This window comes from Nyctereutes procyonoides, unplaced genomic scaffold (assembly GCF_905146905.1).
Source record: "Nyctereutes procyonoides isolate TBG_1078 unplaced genomic scaffold, NYPRO_anot_genome, whole genome shotgun sequence".
In the NCBI taxonomy this organism is placed as follows: Eukaryota; Metazoa; Chordata; class Mammalia; order Carnivora; family Canidae; genus Nyctereutes; species Nyctereutes procyonoides.
Window position 1 is genome coordinate 1,680,786 of NW_026575151.1, and position 24,344 is coordinate 1,705,129.

At 40.0% G+C, this 24,344-nt stretch overlaps 1 protein-coding gene across 1 annotated transcript in view; it reads left to right on the forward strand.

Annotated features, from left to right (window-relative positions):
- The first annotated feature begins 836 nt into the window (after window positions 1-836).
- Window positions 837-24,344, forward strand: part of ABCG2 (ATP binding cassette subfamily G member 2 (Junior blood group)) — a 142,516-nt gene continuing 119,008 nt past the window's right edge. The window contains exon 1 of the mRNA XM_055313193.1: window positions 837-1,323. The gene's annotated coding sequence lies outside the window, so the exon portion shown is untranslated. The remainder of the gene's footprint in view (window positions 1,324-24,344) is intronic.

Consider the following 24,344-nt stretch of genomic DNA (forward strand, 5'->3'; position numbering starts at 1 on the left):
GTTATATAACATTGGCATGAATGGAATTCATGCCACCGAACCAAACACTTAAAAAATGGCTAAAATGGCATATTTTATTATTTTACCACAATAAAAAAAATGATAAAAATAAATAGGTAGGCTTTCTTCACAACATCAAGATTTTTTTAAACTTTCACTTCAATAAATATTTATTGAATGCCAGGGGAAGATGGAGGAAAACAAATATATTTATTGAGTGCATGATTTGTGCTTAGGTATGAGCAAAGGAAGGCTCAGGATGGTGACTTAAATATAAAGAGAACTTACAGCATGGCAAGCTCAGTCATTGGCATTTCCTGTATCTCATGATAGTATCAGACCATCTCTGTAAGGCTGATATCATTTTTGTCACCCTTTTATAACTGGGGAGGCATGGGTGAAAACACTTGTCAAGACTCGTAAAAAGAGGGACCAGAAGCTCTTGGTAACTGTCCTATTATTTCACTTGACTTCATCATGTTTTCAGAATATGAAATGCCTATTTAATACGGTCTTATGTTCCTATTAAATTTCTGGGATAGAAAAGGAGAACATTAGAAGGCTAGCATGTTCTAAATATAGCTGCTCTCTCCTCTTCCACTCTCTGGTGGGTCTTTGCCCTGAAACCTGACTCTGTCTTTGCTTTGGTTTCTTTCACTTCCTTTTGAATCTGTTATCTTCCTTCTCGGACTCTTTTGCCAGAAGGCAGGGCCTATAAGAGGAGACCCTCAATTTCGTCAGAGCTAGCAAAAGACAGGAAGTTTACACAGAGCAAAACTATTTGCTAGAATTGCTTTTGATCCTCAAGCTGTTGGTAGTGTCCGAGATGCTGTCACCAGGATTCTGTTGCACAAAGAGAAAGATAAAAATATCTCTCTGATGGGTGCATTTTCTCTCTTTCCCATCCTCTTGCCAGGAACTCTGGAAAAGGCTCCCAGGCTGATTGGAGGCATTAGGTCGTCGGTTTGAATCTCAGTGTTTGAGAAAGAAATGTGGGTAGTACCCGGCTCATGGTGGAGAAGACAGGAACTCAGGGTTATAGGAGAAGCCTCGACTGCACCCTGCCCATTTCCTCCAGGCTAGTTTATTTGGAAAGCCTCAGACTTTCTGGTCATTGCAGGACCACGCTGAGGGGCCGCTGCATTTCCTCTGATTCTTTCCCTAGCCTCCGAGGGCTGGCAAAGGGAAGCTCCTGGAACTTTAAGGGACATGGATCTTGGGCAGAAGTCTCTATAGGAAAACGTACAAGGGTAGAAGTCTTCTCCATATCGCCACTGCCTCTCTTCCAAGGCTGGGGCTGCTTCATCACACGTCGTAACTGAAGTGAGTTGTCTGCTTTTATTTTTTCAAGTGTTCTGAGTAGAGAATCTTGATTCGTTTTTGGTATGCTTCTTAACAAACCTGTCACTTAAACCAGTACTTCTCATACTCCATTGTGAATATGAGTCACTTGGACATTTAGTTAAAAAGCAGCAGAATTCTGTGGCCCTGGTTTGGGCCCGAGACTGCATTTCTGACAAGTTTGCAGGCAATCTCAGATCTGTTAGTCTGTGAACCATGCCTTGGGTAACAAGGGTGTAAATCCTCTGGGTTTTTTTTTTTTGTTGTTGTTTTGTTTTGTTTTGTTTTGGGGGGAAAAGGATTGGGGGTTGCTGGTGGAATGAAGGTATTTAACCAAGAATGTGATTTAATGTAGAGCACCTTAAAAGAAAATCAGTCACCATTCCTGCCCTGGTTGTATCTGCTTTAATGGACTATCTCTAAAATTTGGGGTTTCTGTTAAACAGTTCCTAGATGTGCTAAGCCAAGTCATCCCTAGTGAGAGAGAATGTTGGGCTGCTCTTTAGACTGCATGGATCACTTTGAGTAGAGCCAGAAATTCTTTAATTTTTGCAATTTAGGGTATGAGGTGTCCTATCACACCTCAACTGGTACAGCTAGTGGTCACTTTGAACATTTCGGTTTCTTTTTCTTTTTTTTTTTATTTTTATTTATTTATGATAGTCACACACACACACACACAGAGAGGCAGAGACACAGGCAGAGGGAGAAGCAGGCTCCATGCACCAGGAGCCTGATGTGGGATTCGATCCTGGGTCTCCAGGATCGCGCCCTGGGCCAAAGGCAGGCGCCAAACCGCTGCGCCACCCAGGGATCCCCAACATTTCGGTTTCAATGACAAATTATGAATGCTAGAAAAATAATGGTGTTTTGCACCTATCATTTGGAGGTAAAGATTGTAAGGCGTATGAGTCTACTACATGATTTAAAGTCAATTCAAGTAAGGAATATAATGAATATGTTTTATATTCTTATGGGAGGCCTTTAAGTTCTCCTGGTACTAGCTCCCTCTCTTAAATGATACACATTTGGGGATCCCTGGGTGGCTTAGCGGTTTAGCACCTGCCTTCAGCCCAGGGCGTGATCCTGGAGTCCCCGGATCGAGTCCCGCCTCGGGCTCCCTGCATGGAGCCTGCTTCTCCCTCTGCCTGTGTCTCTGCCTCTCTCTCTCTCTCTCTGTGTGTCTCTCATGAATAAATAAATAAAATCTTTAAAAAAAAAAAGATACACATTTGGGATACCTGGGTGGCTCAGCGGTTGAGCGTCTGCCTTAGGCTCAGAGCTTGATCCTGGGGTCCTGGAATCGAGCCCCACATGGGGCTCGCTGCAGGGAGCCTGCTTCTCCTTCTGCCTGTGTCTCTGCTTCTCTCTGTGTCTCCCATGAATAAATAAATAAAATCTTTAAAATAAAATAAATGATACACATTTATCTGAAAGTCACTTTTAATCCAAAAGAGACAAGTTAAGAGGAAAAAAAAAAAAGAATATTAGATAGGAAGTCTACCTATTCTGTCCCTAGTTGAGAGGAGAAAATAGCAATGGGAAAAAGGGGGAAATAAAGAGTGTGGTGGCCTGGGATGTCCTAGCTACGTGAAATGAATAAGGAAACCTTATTCAGCCTAGAAATAGAATTCTTACCCACACTGGCATGGGAGTTCTTCCAGAATAGTAGCTCATGTCTTCCTCAGCAGGAGAAATGTACTTGAAACAGAATAAATTGTAAATTGTGCTGTTGTGATGAGTGAACATGCTAAAACTATTTGTCATTAAGTTTAGGAGTATGCGATGAGATCAAAGTTCCGAGTAATGTGCAGGCCTGGTGAAGCACGATAGGAACCCATTAAACCATACCAGAGATAGGGGAATTGCTTCTGTTTAAAATGAGCTTCAGATAACACTCCTTTTAATTATGAGGTATCACCAGAGGTGTTACTGAAAGATAACAACCTGTGTGGCACAAACATTGACCAATCAGCACAGAAGCTACTGAAAAGAGCCCATACAACAGCAGCTGCTAGGCAGTAAGAATGTTCAGGACTGTACATTGGCCTCAGCTATTATAGGTCTTTTTTTTTAAAGATTTTATTTATGTATTTGAGAGAGAGAGAGCGCGCACTTGCACATGAGAGCAGGGGGAAGGGGAAGGGCACAGGGAGAGGGAGAAGCACACTCCCTGCTGAGCAGAGAGCCTCATGTGGGGCTTGATCCCAGGACCCTGAGATCATGACTGGAGCTGAAGGCAGAGGCTTAATCAACTGAGCCACCTGGGTGCCCTGATACTGTATGTTTTAATTAAACTTTCTGTGGGGAGGAGAAATTATAAAGCTACAGATGAGTTCAGGGATATTAATGGTATCCCTGCCACCATCTGCCAAAGCTCTGGCAGATGAGGCCACTTCCCTCTGTTTTCTCTTGTCAAGCCCAGAACAACCCTCATCGAAGCTGTGTATCTCTCCAACCTACACTAAAGAGAATTATCGTTAAGTCACTACAAGATTCAAAATCCTACCCATTTCCTGAGTAGAAGGGAAGATGCATATATTCTGTTATAAAGAGTTACCGCAAGGGATCCCTGGGTGGCTCAGCAGTTTTGCGCCTGCCTTCGGCCCAGGGCATGATCCTGGAGTCCCGGGATCAAGTCCTGCATCAGGCTATCGGCATGGAGCCTGCTTCTCCCTCCGCCTCTCTCTTTCTCTCTATGTCTGTCATGAGTAAATAAATAAAATCTTTAAAAAAAAGAGTTACAGCAGAAAATGAAACTTGATCACGATGTTATCCTTCCATACAAAGTATTGTTGCATACGTTATCCCATTTGATTTTCACAACTGTCATAGGGTACAGGTCAAGGAACTTATTATTTTAACCTGTTAATGAAGAAAGTCAGACTCTGGTTAAGCAATTTGCTACAAGGCACATAGCTGGTTAGTGGGCGTGCTGGATTTGCTCGTGGTTCAGGTTAATCTTGTGCTTTTCTTGCTCCTCTCAATCATTCTCTCAGGATCTTTGAAAACCTATATTGTTCTGTACTAGGTCTGTTTTCTTTTTATATCATAATTTGAAAACTTTGTACATTGAAAATAATTCTGTTTCTACTTCTTTTGTCAAAATTGTTCTTATGTTTGTCTTAAGCTTTGCATTCATTAAGACCTTTACCCCACAGAAGTAAATGTTTTAGGGCAGTGGGTCTCAGACTTTATCATTCTTTCTTTTTTTAAAGATTTATTTATTTATTCATGAGAGAGACACACACACACAGACACACACAGAGACAAACAGACACAGGCAGGGGGAGAAGCAGGCTCCATGCAGGGAGCCCGACCTGCGACTTGATCCCAGGTCTCCAGGATCACACCCTGGACTGAAGGTGACGCTAAACCGCTGAGCCACCGGGGCTGCCCAGACTTTATAATTCTTAAAAATCACCCAGGGATGGGCACCTGGTTGGCTCGTGGGTCCTGATGGATGTTTGGTGAGTGAATGAGTGAGAGAGAATCCATCAAATCTTCCTTGTGGTCTACAAGTTTCTGTGATCTGGCCCTGACTTATCCTTGTAACCTCATCTCTCTCCTCTCTCACCTTTATTCTGATCACACTGGCCTTCAAGCCTTTAAAAATGCTCAACTGTGACCTCTAGTCCAGAGAGTGTCAAAACACTGCCTATGGGGCAAATCTGTCCTACCATCTATTAAGATAAAGTGTTATAGGGGCACCTGGGTGGCTCAGTTGGTTAAGTGTCTGCCTTTGGCTCAAGGCGTGATCCCAGGTCCAGGGATTGAGTCCTGCATTGAGCTTCCTGTGAGGAGCCTGCTTCTCCCTCTTCCTGTGTTTCTGCCTCTCTCTGTTGTCTCTCATGAATAAATAAATAAAATCTTAAAAAAAAAACCCTCTAACTTCAATAAAACTATAGTAATTTAAAAAAAACCTGTGGTAATGGCATAAAAAATACAGACCAATGAAATGGAATAGAGAGCCCTCAAATAAACTCTCATGTATGTGGTCAAACGATTTTTGACAAGGATGCTAAGACCATCCAATGAGGAAAAGAGTCTTTTCCACAAATGGTGCTGGGAAAAGTGGATCACCACATGCAAAAGAATCGTCAGACCCTCATCTTATATACCATATACAAAAATTAAGTCAAAACGAACCAAAGACCTAAACATAATAGCTAAAAGTATAAAACTCTTAGATGAAAACATAAGGGAAAAACCTCATGACATTGGATTTGGCAGTGATTTCTTGGGTATGACACCAAAAGCACAGGCAACAAAACAAAAACTAGATGAATTGGGCTTCTTCAAAATTAAAAACTTGCATGTCTCAAAAGACATTATTAAAAAAGTGAAAAGACAACCCACTGAATGGGAGAAAATATTTGCAAATCATATATCTGATAAGGGGTTAATATCTAGAATATATAAAGAATTCATATAGCTCAACAACAAAAGCCAAACAACCCAATTTTAAAAGGACAAAGGACTTGAATAGATATTTCTCCAAAGATGATATAAGCATGTGAAAAGATGCTTAACATCACTTATCATGAGGGAAATATAATGAGATACCATATCATACTCACTAGGATGGCCATAATAATAATTTAAAAAAAAGGAAAATAACAAGATTTGGCATGGAAATGAAGAAAGTGGAACCTTCATGCTTTGCTGGTAGGAATGTGAAGTGATGTAGTGCTATGGAAAACAGTTTGGTGTTCCTTAAAAAATTAAACATAGTGTTACCATATGGTCCAACATTTCTACTTCTGATAAGGGATTAATATCTAGAATATATAAAGAATTCCTATAGCTCAACAACAAAAGCCAAGCAATCCAATTTTAAAAGGGTTGAATATTGAATATTAAAAGAATCGAAAGCAGGCAGGCACTGAAATAGAAATTTGTATACTTGTATTCATATCAGCATTATTCACAAAAGCCAAAAGATGAAAGTAATTCAAATGTCTATCAATAGAAGAATACACTAAATATGTATTATAATGGAATTTTCCATTATAATGGAATATTCATTTAAAAAATTCTGACACATGGATGAACCTTGATGACATTATGCTAAGTGAAATGTGCTAGTCATCAAAGGATAGATACTGTATGACCTATACACTTATATGGTTCCTGCAGGAGTCAAATTCATAGAAACAGAAAGTAGAATAGTGGTTGCCACTGGGGCGAGGAAGGACTGAATCAGTTATTGTTTAGCAGGTACAGATTTTCAGTCTGGGGAAATGAAAAAGTTCTGGAGATAGGTGGCAGTGATGGTTGCACAACAATGTTAATGTACTTAATGTCACAAAACTCTACTCAAAAGTGGTAAATTTTATGATATAGATATTTTACCACAGTGAAAAAAAACAGGTTTTTGCATGACGGGTTCTTATTCTTCAGTTTTCAGCTCAAATGGTATTTCCTCAAGGAAGGCTCCCATTATTCTATATAATTTCCTTATATGACATATCACTTTCTGAAAGGGATCATATCTATATCTATATCCATTTATCATTTGTCTTCATTAGAATGTAAACTTCCTAAGGATAAGGCCTTTGTCTAATTCAAAGCTATATCCTAAGACTTGGTTCTTGGCACATGGTAGATGCTTAATAAATATTTGTAGACTAAACTACAGTTGACCCTTGAACAACATGAGTTTGAACTGTGTGGGTCCACTAACATATGGATTTTTCCAATAAATATATTGGAAAATTTTTGGAGATTTGCAACAATTTGAAAAAACTCACAGATAAACTGCATAGCCTAGATATATCAAGAAAATTAAGAAGTTAGATATGTCATGAATGCAAAAAAATATATGTAGATACTATTTTGTAATTTACTATCATAAAATATACACAAGTCTATTATAAAAAGTTAACATTTGTCAAAATGAATGTGCACAGGGGTGCCTGGGTGGCTCAATTGGTTAAGCATTCTACTCTTGGTTTCGGCTCAGGTGGTGATCTTAGGGTCATGAGATTGATCCGTGTCCAGGCCCACACTCAGTGTAGAGTCTCTCTCGCTCCCCCTCTTCCTCTGCCCCTCCCCTTACTCTCTCTCTCTCAAATAAATACATCTTTTTTTAAAATTTTTTAAAAAATATTTTATTTAGTTATTCACGAGAGACACACACACAGAGACAGGCAGAGACACAAGCAGAGGGAGAAGCAGGCTCCATGCAGAAGCCCAACGTGGGACTTCATCCCGGGTCTCCAGGATCATGCCCTGGGCCAAAGGCAGGCGCTAAACTGCTGAGCCACCCAGGCATCCCAATAAATACATCTTAAAAAAAAAAAATATGTGCACTGGGATGCCTGGGTGGCTCAGTGGTTAAGCATCTGCTCAGGGCATGATCCTCGGGTCCCAGGATCGAGTCCTGCATCAGGCCACCCGCAGGGAGCCTGCTTCTCCCTCTGCCTATGTTTCTGCCTCTCTCTGTGTGTCTATTATGAGAAAATAAATAAAATCTTTAAAAAAACAGTATGTGCACAAACACAGACCATACATGATGCCATTTGTGATCAAGAGAAATGTAAACAAATGCAAAGATGCAGTATTAAATCATAACTACATAAAATTAACACTAGTACATACTATACACTGCAAGAATTTTATAGCCACCTCTCCTAGCTATGGTGGTGAGCTCGAGTGTTGCCAATATCCATTTAAAATGCTGTGTTAAAATAATAATCTCTGTATGACCCGTTTGTCTCTCCAGTATATTGTGTATCACAGTAAAATGTATTTTCTCACAGTTCTCCCATATTTTTCTCCATGCTTAGTGCAGCATTGTAATCCTTGAATAACACTATGGGACTCATATGAAGTGCCACTGATGATGCTCAAAGTGCTTGCAAGAAACAGAGGAAAGTCATGACATTACAAGAAAAAGTTGAGTTGCTTGATATGTACTGTAGATTGAGGTCTGTGGTGTGGTTGCCTGTTATTTCAAGATAAATGAATCCAGCATAAGAAGCATTAGAAAAAAAAAAAAGAAATTTGTGGGGATCCCTGGGTGGCTCAGCGGTTTAGCGTCTGCCTTTGGCCCAGAGCACGATCCTGGAGTCCTGGGATCGAGTCCCACATCGGGCTCCCGGCATGAGCCTGCTTCTCTCTCCTCCTGTGTCTCTGCCTCTCTCTCTCTCTCTCTCTCTCTCTCTCTCATAAATAAATAAATCTTTTAAAAAATTTAAAAAAATTGTGAAACTGTCACTGTCGCTACACCAGTGAGGGTGAAAACTTGGCACTTTGTGCAAAATACCTTTTTACCTCATTTTGAAAATGCAGCTCTTATTTGAATACAAGATTAGTATATGAAAGGTATACCTATAGGCTCTAATATGATTCTAGAAAATGGGATCATTATATGACAACTTATAGCAAAAGGAAGATGAAAGATCTAAAGCTGGAGAACTTAATGCCAGCAAAGGATGGTTTGATAATTTTAGCAAGAAGTTTGGCTTTAAAAGATGTCAACAGGTGAAGGAGCTTCTGCCAACCAACAGGCAGCCAGGTGAGTTCTCAAACCCACTAAGAAAATCATTGAGGAAAAAAGATATCTGCCTTAACAGGTTTTTAATGCAGACCAAAGTGCCCTATTCTGAAAAAAAAGTGTCACAAAGGACATTTATTACTAGGGAAGAAAAGCAAGCACCAGGATTTAAGGCAAGAAGGAATAGGCTAACTGCTGTTCTGTGCAAGTGCAGTGGGGTTTATGATCAGGACTGCCTTATCTATAAAACTGCTAACCCTTGAGCTGTGAAAGGGAAAGATAAACACTAGCCACCACTGTTGTGGTTGTACAAGAAAACCTAGACAAGGAGAACCCTTTTTTATGGATTGGTTCCATCAATGCTTTGCTCCTGAAGTCAGGAAGTACCTTGCCAGGAAGAGACTGCCTTTTAATGTTCTTTTGATTTTGGGCAATGCCCCTGTCCACCCAGGACCCCATGAGTTCAACATCAAAGGTGTTGAGGTGGTCTACTTGCCCTCAAATTCAATCTCTAGCTCATGGCATCATAAGGACCTTTAAGGCTCATCACGCATAGTACTTTAAGGAAAGGATTGTCAATACTATGAAAGAGAACTACAAGAGAGAGCACATCATGAAAGCCTGGAAGGATCACCCCACTGGAGATGCCATTGTTGTTATAGAAAAAGCCATGAAAGCCATCAAGCCCCAAACAATAAATTCCTGCTGGTGAAACTGTGCCCAGATGCTGTGCATAACTTCACAGGAATTATAACAAAGCCAATCAAGGAAATCATGAAAAAGATTGTGGATATGAATATGGGGGGGTGGAAAAGTGGAGGAAGGTTGTGGGAAAGGGTTTCAAGATCTGGATCTTGGAGAAATATAAGAGCCAATAGACACCACACCAGAGAAATTAACAGAAGATGACCTGATGGAGATGAGTGCTTCCAAACCAGTGCCAGACAATGAAGAGGAGGATGTTGAAGAAGCAGTGCCAGGAAACAAACAGATGTTAAACAATCTGGCAGAAATGTTCTGATTATTCAAGACTACTTTTGAGTTATTTCACAACATGGACACTGAAATTAAGCAAATGGTGGAAGGATTGGTATTGTTTAGAAACATATTTAGAGAAAGGACAAAGCAAGTATGTCAGGCAGAAATTACATGTATTTCCATAAAGTTACACCAAGTGTGCCTGCCCCTCCTGCCTCACCTTCCGCCTCCTCCACTTCTACTACCTCTGCCACCTTGACACAGCAAGACCAATTCCTCCCCTTCTTTCTTTTTCCCTCTCCTTCTTCTTCCTCAGTCTATTCAACATGAAAATGACAAGGAGGACCTTTGTGATGGATTGCTTCCACTTAATAGTAAATAGTTATCATGCCATAAGTTAATAAACAGCTGTTGAGTATGCACGCGAGTGTCTGTGTGAAAATTGAGTAACTGTACAAGAGCTGTATGGAGACATTTTGTGTCCTTATCATCATCATTGCCTGAGTATTCATTGTGTACAACATTGTATGCAAGAATTGTATGGAAGTGGGTAGCCTATCCTTACACAGGCATAAGATGAGTGATATTTAATGTGAAATTAATATTGTGGTAGTTTTCTTACTGTTTTACAACTTTGCCTTCAACAAATTACATTACTATATAGTATGCTTCTGTCTCTGTCTCTCTCAATTGGAATAACTATGTATCAGGCTATTATTACAGGTAAGTGGTTTTTAAAAAATGTAACAATGTTTCCAATACTGTATTATGAGGGGCCTCTGGCTGGCTCAGTAGGTGGAGCATGCAATTCTTGATCTTGGGGTCGTGAGCTAAGGCCTTACACTGGGTCTAGACCCTAGATTAAAAAAGGAACAATACTGTATTATGAATATGACTATAATACTATATGCCATAAAAATTTTATAGTGATTCATTCACTATGTATTGGCTAGGCTACCATGAAGCAATCATATCAATTATACTAAGCTATCATAGAGCAATCGTATTGTTGCTTCTCCATTATCAATGCATGAATCATTATATCTGTAAATAAATATGATTTCTTCATATTATCTCTTCATTTTTAAAGATATATATAGGGCACCTGGATGGCTCAGTGGTTAAGCATCTGCTGTTGGCTCAGGTCGTGATTCTGGGGTCCTGGGATCAAGTTCCACATTGGGGTCCCCCACAGGGAGACTGCTTCTCCCTTTGCCTCTCTCTGTGTGTATCGTGAATAAATATAAAATCTTTAAAATATATATATATATATATCCCACCTCTTCTTTATTTATTCATCAGTCAATGGATATTATATATATATATAATTTATATATTGGAATATAATGATAATATATATATAATGGAATATTACTCAGCCATAAAAAGAGAATGAAATCTTACCATTTACAGTGATGTGGATAGAGCTACAGGGTATAATGCTAAGCAAAATAAGTCAGTCAGAGAAAGACAAACATCAAATGTGGAATTTAAGAAACAAAACAAACAAACAAACAAAAAAAAGAAACAAAACAAATGAGCAATGGGGAAAAAAAAGAGAGAGACAAACCAAGAAACTTACCCTTAATTATAGAGAATAAAATGATGGTTACCGGGGGGGGGGGGTGCATGGGGGGATGTGTTAAACTGGTGATGGGGATGAAGGAGTGCACTTGTCATAATGAGTACTGGGTATTGTATGGAAGTGTTGAATCTATATTGTACACTTGAAACTAATATTATACTCTGTGTTAACTAACTGGAATTTGAATAAGAATTTGAAAAGATAATATTGAGATAGGCACTGAGAGATGATTCATCTTGTAAACAGACAATATAAACTCACAGTATCAATAACAGTACAGTACTATAAATGTATTCTGTCTTCCTTATGATTTTAATAACATTTTCTGTAGTTCACTTTTTTGTAAGGATACAGTATCTAATACATATAACATGAAATATGGTAATCAACTGTTCCTTGTAAGCTTCTGGTCGACAGTTAGCTATTAGTAGCTAAGGTTTTAGGGAGTCAAAAGTTGGATTTTCAAATGCACTGGTGGTTGGTACCCCCAACCCTTGAGTTGCTCAAGGGTCAACTATAATAAAAACAGCTTAATGAGAAAAGAGAAAGGGCTCCACCTGGAGGTTATATTAATAAGTATAATTCTGTGGAAGTTTTAAATGTACAATATTCAGAAGTCAAAGCCAAACAGAAAATTTAACTTCACTAGTATTAGCTGTGATAATGGAGTGAGAAGTCATGAAGAAGAAATGAATCAAACATTTTTGTATAAACGATTTCCATATGAACTCCCTTCTCAGTCTCCAAATTCTCAGGACTTAAGCAATTCCTCTAGTTCCTCTCCATGTATCACCCTTTCATTTACTTACTGTTTATGGATGCTTTCATGCTACAATACCAGAATGGAGTGGCTGCTACAGCAACTGCATGGCCCACAATCCTAAAGTATTTGCTCTCTAGCTTTTTCAGAAAAAGCTTGCCAATGGATCCCTACTGCAGATAAAGATAATAGACTGGAAGTATTTGTTTACTATTCTCTGGGAATTTCATATTCATTCAAATAAATTTAGAAATATTTGTTGAGCACCTGCTGTTTCAGGCACTGTCCTAGGCACCAAGGACAAACCAGTGAATGGAATAGAACCTATATTCATAAAGCTCACTTTCTAGTGGGAGAAGAGAGATAATAAACAATAACCTAATGAATAATACAGTGTATTAGAAAGTGAGAATGGCTAGAGAGAAAGCATAGTAAGGGAAGGGGTAATTAGGTAGGCAAGAGAGGTTTCACAATTCTATCTATCTATCTATCTATCTATCTATCTATCTATCATCTATCTATTTATTGAGAGACAGCATGCATATGCATGCATGAGCAATGGGGGAGGGGCAGAGGGAGAGAGAATTTTTTTTTTTTGAAAGGAGAGAGAGAGAGAGAACATGAGTGAGGAGGGTCAGGGAGGGGCAGAGGGAGAGGGAGAAGCAGATTCTCTGCTGATCAGGGAGCCTGACTCAGAGCTAGATCCCAGGACCCCAAGATCATGACCTGAACTGAAAGCAGACACTTAATGGACTGAGCCACCCAGGTACCCCAGAGAGACAAAATCTTAAGCAAGTTCCATGCTCAGTGTGGAGCACAATGCAGGGCTTGATCTCATGATTCTGAGATCATGACCTGAGCTGAATTCAAGAATTGGATGCTTAACCAAGGTGCCCCAGGTCTTGCAATTTTAAATAGAGTGGAGGAAAGCATTTAGGTAGAGGAAATGGAGGCAGGAGAATGTCTACATGTTAGAGAAATATCTAGGAAGCCATCGTGGATGGAGGAACCATTCCTTTCCATGGTCTCCACCCCCATGCACTCTGGCTCTGTGCAATATTGGCTGCTGGTTTATGGCATACATCCTGTGCTGTAGGACAACATCCTAACATTACATGGTGCCCCAGCTGGCACTATAATTGAGGTTTCAACAGGCCAGATCACTGTTTTATCAAGCCAGCTGGTTCTGTACAATGGAAGTATGTGGTGGATTTTGAAAGCATGAGCCCACTTCTAAACCTGTTTGTTCATAACATATGCCTATGGTCAGAGACAGTTGAGTGGGATACCATGGCCATGGATGAGACATTCCGTAACTTCATGATAGTAGTATTGGCAGAAGCTCTGCAGGCAGAGAAAGCACATTTTTATCTAGAGTATGCAGCTATGCTCAGGAGAGCATAAAGAATGTTTCTCTTTATGAGGGAAGAGTTCATCATAATCAACTGCCACTAAGTAGCCACCTGTCACCCGGAGAGTGGTGCCATATCAGTGCTTTAGTATTGGCTTCTGCTGCTGGCAGATTGAGCACTCAGTAGAAGTTATAGGCAGGGGAGGTGAAAACCATGTTATTAGTTCACACTTCCCTCTATGCTGCTCTGGCCATATTGTGTATAGACAGGTTGAGCAAGCATTGGGATGCCTGGAGAAGGAAGCTTCCTTACATTTGCAAAACAGATTCCCTTGATCATCTGATTTTTGACAGCCTCCACCATCATGGGTATTCTTTATTGGATATATACATGGCACTGAAATATTCTCTCACTCCAAGAGTACCATACACAGTCCATCTTGTCATCAATTTTTCAATTAGTTCCTTCCTAGCTCCCAGCTGGTCATCCAATCCAGTAACCACTGCCCATAAATAATTATAGGTCTTTGTACTTCACACCATAAGACAAACAACCAGAAATACCCCTCAAAATTCTGTCGACTTGGAGGATTTCCCTTCATCATGGTCTTCTGTGGTCATGCCTGAGTGAGTGGTGGTAGGTTGGTCATCCACCTTTGGCAGTGTAGTATCAGGTATAGATCCATCTGAGGACTAGACCAAAGATTCATTCTCTTCTGTGAAAAGCTCACTGGGAATTCCCCAAGAGGACTCCCATATAGGTTAAGGAAAAGATAAAAAAGTGATAGAAAAAGATATCTTGGTAGTTGGAAATGACTGGTTATATATATTCCTTGTGCTTCTGGGTCTGCTAGGACCTGGTCTCCTCTATACTACTTCCATATTACAGTGGAAATGTTGTTGTGTACATCCAGCTTTGTGGTTCATGATGGGAAGTTCAAGTTGTATAGCCACTTGGTATTGTGTGGTAATATGTTCAGTCTCAAAAACTAGGACCAGTAGCCAGCCAGGAGCTGCTTTTCAAGGGGAGAATATTTGTCATCAGAGGAGGTGTAGCCTTACCAAACATCTAGAGGTCTGTTTTGTGACCATCCTACTGTAGCCTGCCTCAAGCTATATAAACAATCTCTCTCTTCAACAAAATACTTCTAATACCATTTGGTCTGCCAGGTCGTGGGGCTCAAGTGTCAGGGTAGCTTCTTTTGAAGCCTTGACATGTATCTGGCCCCACTCAAAAATGGTAGCTTTAGAAGTTATCAAGTGGTTTGGAGCAGCATGCTAAAACAGCATATGATGCCTACAAATTTGAAAGAAGCAAGTATGGTGGGTTTTGGTTTTTTTTTTTTTTTTCCTTCATGGTGAGAAGTACAAGGTACAGTAACTTGCTGTCTCTTTTTAGAAGGGCTATTCTAAGGTTCCCCAAATGATGGAGACTCTACAAATATCACTGATGTGTAGACCTATTAAACAACAATCTCTGTTCTTGGTATTAATCCCTGCAATTCTCTCAGGGATGTGGTGTAACTTTGTTACTTTTTGGTTCATGTCTTGGTACACAAGAAGCAGGAGCAGGAGTGGGATGGCAGTTCCAGGGGATTCTCTTTGATGCATCCTGCCATCATAGCTGTTACTCCATGTGGGGTCCAATGTTAGACTAACTTAGGCGAAGACTCTATCTGGTCATCTCCATAAGGTGCTACTCTGAATTTTTGAACTTGGTGGCATTTTGTGTTCCTGGGAGTCAATGTCATTTCAGAAGCAGTATCTACTAATTCCCAGAATCACTGGGTATTTTCTTTCCCCTAATGTATAGTCACCAAGCAAATCTCTCTGAGGCAATACTATCTAAGGTGTCTCTCTGTACCTATAACCCTTACCTTCACTTAGAAACTCATTAAAAATGAAAACTCAGGGATGCCTGGGTGACTCAGAGGTTGAGCACCCATTTTGGGCCTAGGGTGTGACCCCGAGGACCCAGGATTGAGTCCCGCATTGGGCTCCCTGCATGGAGCCTGCTTCTCCCTCCGCCTGTGTCTCTGCCTCTCTCTGTTTGTCCCTCATGAATAAATAAATAAAATCTTTAAAAAAAAGAAGATTCAGGGCAGCCCGGGTGGCTCAGCGGTTTAGCACTGTACTGGAGACCCGGGATCGAGTCCCACGTTGGGCTCCCTGTGTGGAGCCCTGCTTCTCCCCTGCCTGGGTCCCTGCTTCTCTCTCTCTCTCTCTCTCTCTCTCTCTCTCTCATGAATAAATAAATAAAATCTTTAAAAAAAGAAAAAAGAAAATTCAGAGGCATTACACAGCCTCACTAAGTCAGAATCCCTGGGAGTGAGCCTCAAGAATCAGTGTTGTAATGGGTTCTTAGCACACTTAAAGAGGCACTGGCTTAGATTAGTAGTTCTCAGCAAAGAGTGATTTGCCCCCCAAATAGGGCTGACAAATAACATAGGGATCCCAGTTAAATTTAAGTTTCAGATAAGGAATAAGTTTGAGTCTGAATTTCAAATTTAATCTGTGTTTTTATTTGCTAAATCTGGTAACCCTACTCTCCAGAGGATATTTGGTCACATGTTAGCAAACATTTTGGTTGTCACAACTGGGGAAAAGGGTATGTGTGTGTTACTGGGTTAGAGACTAGATATGTTACCAAACATCCTACAATGTACAGAATAGCACTCCCCAAAACAAAGAAATACCCTGGTCAAAATGTCAGTAGTACAGAGGTTGAGAAATGCTGGCTTGGAGGAAGATTTATGGTATATTTATGCCTACGGCTATGTCATGGGATCTTTTCTCAGAACCTCCCAGATTTTCCCCCTCATTGGGGCTCTTAGTCTCTGAACTGACTTAGGTCTGGGTATTGGGTACAAAGCATACTTTGGCAACCTGAGTTAGGTTCCACCTAGCTGAATTAGATTTTATATATATACATAAATATTGATATATATTATATATAATATATATATATATATAGTATATATATATCAAGCAGCATCTTAGTATGCTGCCAGTGTATGATTTCTTTGGACCCCCAAATCAATGAGCCACTGACAAAACACGGATTATATGCCCCATTTGTGGCTTGTTGTGGTCATTGCTCCATGTTGTTTCTAACAGTTCAGTGCTATGCAGGGCCTTTACCATGCGGAATCCCTATAGTCCAACTGAAATAAGGGCATACATTTCCACCCCAGCCTCTTATGCCAATGTCTCCAACCTGCAGAGCTCCTCAAGGGCGCTGGTGCCTGCCTCACTAATGCATTTCCTAATGTCTTGGTGAAGAGTTTCTTTTAGACCTTCCCAGAGGGGCCTAGTCGAGAGGTAGCTTAGGAGGTAGAACATTATGGATCCATTCCTGTTTTCCTGAAACTTGCATTCTTTTTTCTACAGTATATGCTAGAACATTTATGGCAGTTCAACCTCATTAACTGTGTTATTGTGGAATCCTGGCTTTTATTAGCTGACCTTTTCAAACTGTTAGCACTGTTTCCATTATTCCAGCCAACATGTTATACTCCAAACCCTGCACCCATGTCAGTGATCTTGGCTTGATTGAGTATATTTATCCCCATTGGCTTAACACCTTTAGAATCTATACCTTCAGCTGCTCCCCAGACTTCTGCTGACACATGTTGGTAAAATCATGCAGCTCTGTTAGGGAATAAGCTGCCTCCTCCTAGGGCAGGCTGGTGCTGCTCTCTCAGAGGTATGGTTCTAATTTCTATTGGTGCATAACAAAATTCTCTGAAACTGAGAGGCCTAAAACAACACTCGTTAAGTGGATTTGAGAGGGGATGGGAGAGGGATTGGAGAAACAAGTATAGAGAATTCCTTTGAAGAGTTTTTTTGTAAAAGAGCAGAGCAATACAGCAGTGGTTGTAAGATGAAGAGAGATGTTGAAGATGAAAGAAATTAAAAAATAGCATGGTTGCATGCTGTTGGGAATGAGCCAGTAGTAAGAGATAGAAATGGTATAGACATATAGATATATCAGTATATAATATATAGATACATAGATATAGTGTATATATATATATCTATATTACCATATCCACATTCATATCTTTTTTTTTAAGATTTTATTTATTTATTCATGAGAGCACAGAGAAAGAGAGAGAGAGAGAGGCAGAGACACAGGCAGAGGGAGAAGCAGGCTCCATGCAGGGAGCCCCACGCGGGACTCAATCCTAAGTCTCCAGGATCGGGATCCCTGGGTGGCGCAGCGGTTTGGCGCCTGCCTTTGGCCCAGGGCGCGATCCTGGAGACCCCGGATCGAGTCCCACGTCGGGCTCCCGGTGCATGGAGCCTGCTTCTCCCTCTGCCTGTGTCTCTGCCTCTCTCTCTCTCTCACTGTGTGCCTATCATAAATAAATAAAAAATTAAAAAAAAAAAAAGCACGAAGTCTCCAGGATCACGCCCTGGCCTGAAGTCGGCGCTAAACTGCTGAGCCACCCAGGGATCCCCTCCACATTCATATCTATATGTGATGATGAGTAAGAGAATTTAAGGGACTTACTGCAAAGTGGAGACATTGACTTAGGCCTTAGACAGGAGCTTGGACATTCATCTAGGCCAGAGTAATAAGAAGGAAGGCAGAGTATGCTGGTAGGTAGGCAGATATGGTAGAATCCGGAAGTCTCTTTTGGCTGCTTCAGTTTTCTCAATAAAGTAGGAAATAAGGCTACCGACTGAGTAGGATTATGGAAGGAGGTATCAAATAGGAAGAAGACATTGTGACATATTGAAATAGGAGAAGAGAAGAGTAAATGGTCTAGGGGAGTATAGTTGCTGGGACCCACTGAGGGTCCTAGCACCAAGATTCCTTTTTTGTTTTCTTAAGTAAGCTTCATGTCTAATGTAGAGTCCAATGTGGGGCTTGAGCTCATGACCCTGAGATCAAGACCTGAGCCAAAATCAAGATTCAGATGCTAACCAACCCTGGCACCCTGGCAGCCAAGCCACCCTGGCACCCTCCAGCATTAGGATTCTTGATGATGAATTTAAAATCAGATGAATCATTATTATGTGTTTTTCTCTACCCACATTCAGTGGCAGGGATGTAGGGATAGAGTGGGGGAGATGTGGATTTAAGGAAGAGTTTGTAGTTGAGTCAAGCAAATGGCAATGCAAAAGAAGAGCAAGGGACGTTGAAAGTGTTTGCTAGAGTATTATTATAATGAATAATCATGGAATTTCATCTGATATGGAGACTAAAGTGAACAGCTAGGGATGAGGCACAGGGAAGTATTGGCAAAATTAATAGATTGTACATTCTTGTGGGGGGGCAAAGGTTTGTTGGTGTTGGGTTACTAGAAGGAGGTGGGTGGAAAGATGGGATTTGGTGGTCAGAGGACAAGATGCATAAGATTATACTAGTAATGACAGTGTTTATGGTGTGACCTGGGAGTGTACAATTGAGCCAGGGTAGAGAACAAAGCATTGTCAAGGTCCAGCGTGTTGGAAAAATGACCTGTGTATTGAGTTCACCATGTAGCAAGAGAGAAGTAGTGTTAGTGAGAGTGACAGTGTACCAGGAACTAAAGTTACTCATAAATGGAGCAGAAGGATCCTGGAGTCTAAAGTTAGCAGCAACCATGAAAGGCAGTCAGTGATAAAGTCTGAGGACATGAAATTCAAAGCTGAGATCTTAGTGGGGAAATTAGTAGTAGATGATCCACTTCAGGATGTTCACATTTTGTGGTGATTTCTCCTCCCCAAATAAGCAATATCAGAATGTGAAATTCTCCAATGCAACCTTAAGAAAAATGCATCTCCAGAAAGACTTCATGCTTTAAACCCCAGAGGGCGCCAGAGTCTAGCTTTTCATCTAAGGGTAGGCCAACCATCATGAACTCTTGAGCGTGAAGGGGACACAATAATTACTTGAGGCACTACGTGTAAGCTTGGGCTTTGGTATGCAAACAAAGACATATGCTCACTTTGCCCTGCACAATATGAAATTATGGCCAGTTTAATTATGAGCCAACTCAGCTCTAATTCTGAGAATCACTGTAAATATTTTTGACACACAGATTAGAAAGACAAAAATGACCAAACTTACTTTTATCTTGAAGAGAAGATCAAGAAAGACTTTCTTCTCCACCCCACCTCACTGATTATATTTATTGCCTCACCCATGTTTCCCTGAAGTGAATCCTAGTTTGACTATATCTTTAAGTAAGAGAATTGCTTTCTTCCCTCAGAGAATCTTGGTCATTTAAAAGTAATCTGAAATGTTCTTTCAAGTCCCATAGTTCTTTTCTATGTATCTTTTTTTTTTATAAAGATTTTATTTATTTATTCATGAGAGACACACACACACACACAGAGGCAGAGACACAGGCATAGGGAGAAGCAGGCTCCATGCAGGGAGCCTGATGTGGGACTCCATCCGGGGTCTCCAGGATCACACCCTGGGCTGAAGGCAGGTGTTAAACCGCTGAGCCACCCAGGGATTCCTCTATGTATCTTTTATCTTCTATAGTACTGAGTGTCAAAAAGAAGACCACAGGCCCAAAATGGATTTGCTGAGGTTAGGAGCCCTAGATCAGTAAAACTAAGACTTAATACCTAACATAACTGTAGTTTCAGTTCCACCAGGAATATAACCTTTAACCAGTTGGCATGCATTTTCAGGGTCAGCTCTTGGAAATTTACTTATAGACTCCTCCGTTCCCTTTTGTAGGATGATCTTGCCTAAAACAGCGCTTTCTTTATTCATAATTACCCCCTTCCCCTTCTCTGCCTTTAAAAACCTTTCCTTTTCTGTAGTGTAGTGGAGCTGCCCTCTGGAGGATGGGAGGGTGCCTAATTCATGAATCCATTAATAAAACCAATTAGATCTTTAAAATGTACTGGGTAGAATTTTTGTTCTTTAACAATGATAATTATTTCCATACTTGTTTATTTCTTCTTCTAGACATGACTTACATGCTGAGAACATTAAAAAAATTGATGCTGAAAATGGTTCCTCTGAAGGGTTCTGTGTATTATGTTCTCTCCTTTCTTAATAAGCCAAACTATCCTTTCTTCTTAGTAAGCTCAAATAAAATCAACTCTTGCATATGTTATCCCCTCTATGTATCTTTGTATCTTCTTTCTTTCTATCTATCTATCTCTAGCTGTCAGGAACACAGTATTAACCTTATGGAACTTATTTCTACCATTCCTTTTGCTTTGGTGCTACACCCTTCATCATTACTGAATGGAGGTTAATGTAAATAGTAGCACAAGAAAAGAAGTGGGAAGGGAAGGCTGCTGGGGAGAATACTTTAAAATCAACTACAGATGGGTTTCGTACAAACTATAAACTACACCTTTTTTGGGTCTCTAATACAAAAATACTAGATTACTCAAATCTTAACATATATTCATTTGTAATTTGATCAAAAGACATTTAACTACCAATTCACACAGGAATCAACAAAGTTCTAAACCTATCTGAGACACACAAAGTAATACTCTTATAGAGAGTGCTTAGATTTTTTTTAAAAAGAAGGGTCTTTAGATATATATGAAGAGGGGGTCTACAATTAAGACACGAACATGAGAGACGTATTCAGTCTTATTAGAACCAGGTCAAAAAGTTATTGACAATTGAAGGAAAGGGTGAATACCAGAGGGATTTTTGTTTGCTTATTTGTTTTGTCCTTAGGTTATTTTTGGACAAGAAAGAATTCAGTATATTGCAAATACTGTATTCTTCTTGAATCTAAAATTCAGCATTTTATTATTATTTTATATACCAACAATATAATTCCTGTTAATTAAACTGAAAAAAGTTTACCTTTTACTTATAATTTTTATTTTCTATTTATTGAACTTTGATTAGAGATTTTTATATTTAAAAAAATCATACCAAAAAAGAAAAATAAAAAATTTGGTTATTCCTAAAACTTCTTCACTTCAGAGACTAACTCTTCTGAATCACTTTTGACTTATTCGTAGATGTCTCTGTTTTTTTCACACAATAGTGACCTCTGTGCCTTCAAGAATATTGGGATACTTAAACTAATCCATAAAAGAACTAAAAGCCATTGTTGCTGGGCTGGTCAGCTGTTTTGTGGTTTATACAGAGCTGGCCTGCACTAAACACCCAGGGACATTGCTAAATATATGACCTCACCTCCTTCTGAGAATTATATGATTCCTAGAGGGGAAAACGGGGTCCAATACTGTTTTAGTGATTTTCGTCCAAGTTACTGATGACCATTCTACAAGTTTTGATCCTGATACTTTTAATGTTCAGACCTGCACAAGCAATGACTGTCGTGCAGGTCATGCAATGATCTCACAACTATGTCGTGATTGCCGCCTGGCCAACAGTAATTGTAAGATGCCATTGATTTAAAAACTCATTGTGATGGGGATCCCTGGGTGGCACAGCGTTTTGGTGCCTGCCTTTGGCCCAGGGCGCGATCCTGGAGACCTGGGATCGAGTCCCACGTCGGGCTCCCGGTGCATGGAGCCTGCTTCTCCCTCTCCCTCTGCCTATGTCTCTGCCTCCCTCTCTCTCTCTCTGTGACTATCATAAAAAAAAAAAAAAAAAAAAAAGGGGGGGATGTTAAGGTGGAAGAAAAATGTGCATCTTAGAATCAACAGATATGGTAGGTAATTTTTATTAAGGTCCCATTTAAGCCTCTTGTTTCTATCTTCTCCAGGAAGCATGAGAATTTCCAAATTATTTTTTTAAATTTTTATTTATTTATGATAGTCACATAGAATGAGAGAGAGAGAGAGGCAGAGACACAGGCAGAGGGAGAAGCAGGCTCCATGCACGGGGAGCCCGACGTGGGACTCGATCCCGGGTCTCCAGGATCGCACCCTGGGCCAAAGGCAGGCGCCAAACCGCTGCGCCACCCAGGGATCCCGAGAATTTCCAAATTATTAAAGGTAGAAAAAAATGTTGTAATGAGCAAATGAAAACCAAGGCAGAAAAGGAAAGAGTAAGAGAACACGAAACAAAAAATGATTATGACCTCTAAACGTAAATGTTACTTCCCCTGTGAAGCTTCCACCCCTCACCTCAGCTTCCTAGGAGGGAGAGTAGAGGGGACATGGGCTCTAAGTTCTGGGACTTCCTACCTGTTAGTCCCAGAGAAACTTATCAAATGTCTTTGATCCTGTTTCCTTACCTGTAAAATAGGAATAACAGTGTTCACCTTTCCTAGTGTTTGTGAGTGTTAAATGAGGTTCTGTCTCAACAAAGTTTTCTTCTTTGAGCTGCTAAGCTTATGTGTATCATTCATGAGGCATATATTTCACCTAGTATCTTTGCTTGTACACTTTTATCTTTTCCTCTCTTTAGACAATAAATTTCTTGAGAATAAGAACTGTCTCATTCCACCATGCTTTGTATATTGCAGGTACCCAAATTAGATGTGCTGAGTTAATGTATTAAATATATCCCGGTGTGCCAAAATAATTTTTATATGTGATTACAGAATCAAGGCCTTCATCAAAAATTCAGTTTCAGGAACATGACCCTCACAACTGATCCTGGATTGGGTTTACTTTAAAATTATCACCATTCATGTGTTCATTTGTACCCCAAAGCTGGTGCTTCTTGGAGAAATTTCAAGTTATGCCCATAGCCAGGATGACATGGTCCAAGCAACATAGCTAATAAGCTTGACTTGTCAAAATTCTGACATGATTATTGAAGAGATGGTACATGGATATATGGGCACAGAGAAAGAATGAGGACTAGGAAGGATAAAGATCATAAGAGCCACCTGTACCAAACTAGTCATACTTCTTTCTAGAATAGTGGTTTACCTTGTTAAAGGAGGGTTTTTTTGTTTTGTTTTAATATTTAATTAATTTATTTATTTATTCGAGGAGAGAGAGAAAGAGCACAAGGGTAGAGGGAGAGGGAGAAGCAGACTCTGCTGAGCAGGGACCCTGATGTGGAATTGATCCCAAGTCTCTGAGGTTGTGACCTGGAGCCGAAGGCAGACACTTAACTGACTGAACCACCCAGGCGTCCTTCTTAAAGAAGATTAATCTGGAGTATAGTTCCCATAGAATATCAAAGAGACAACCTGAAAAATAGTGACTGATGCTGGAAATAAAATACAAAGTTATGGGGCCATTTTCTACTTCTTCTAATACAGTTAAAATTTATTTAAAATTACCGAAAAAACAGTGTAGTCAGTCATCAAATGCAATCATTCATTAGTGGTTTCTTCTGTAGAGGGTACCTTTGGAAAGGCTTGACTTTGAGAATTGCTAGTGAAAATAGATGCATTTTCATTTCATGCTGGCAAATGATTTGGAAAATTGCACCTGTTTTTTTGACCTAGCCATGGGCCACTATGCTTAAATAAATGTGATCATTTACAAAACAATTAGAGTTGGCAGTCTTCTGCAGATTGAGGTGTGACCTACTACTTTATTTCTGTTTTCCACCTCCACCTTTCCTGACCAGCATAAAAATTTTTTTCTCTTCACTCATTCCAATTAAGAGCAAATTTAAGTTCTCCTCTCTATGTAGTCCCCACATACTCACCATTTAGTGTTGAAATCCTTTTCTGTTAAGGAAACCAGACCATACAAGGCCCAGTCAGTTATTTTCTCAGGAATAAATTTTGGGTCCATGTTAGTACACTAAAGAGGAGGGACATATTGATCAAGTCTACCTTGTCTTACCCCTATACATTATTTCTCAAGGTGTGGTTCACAGCTTACCTGTATCAGAATCAGAATCACTTGGTGGCATTTGTTTAAATCTAGATTTCTCTCTCTTTTCTAAAAGTAATCTCAACACCCAACATGAGGCTCAAACTGACAACCTTGAGATCAAGAGTCACACGTTCTACACAACTGA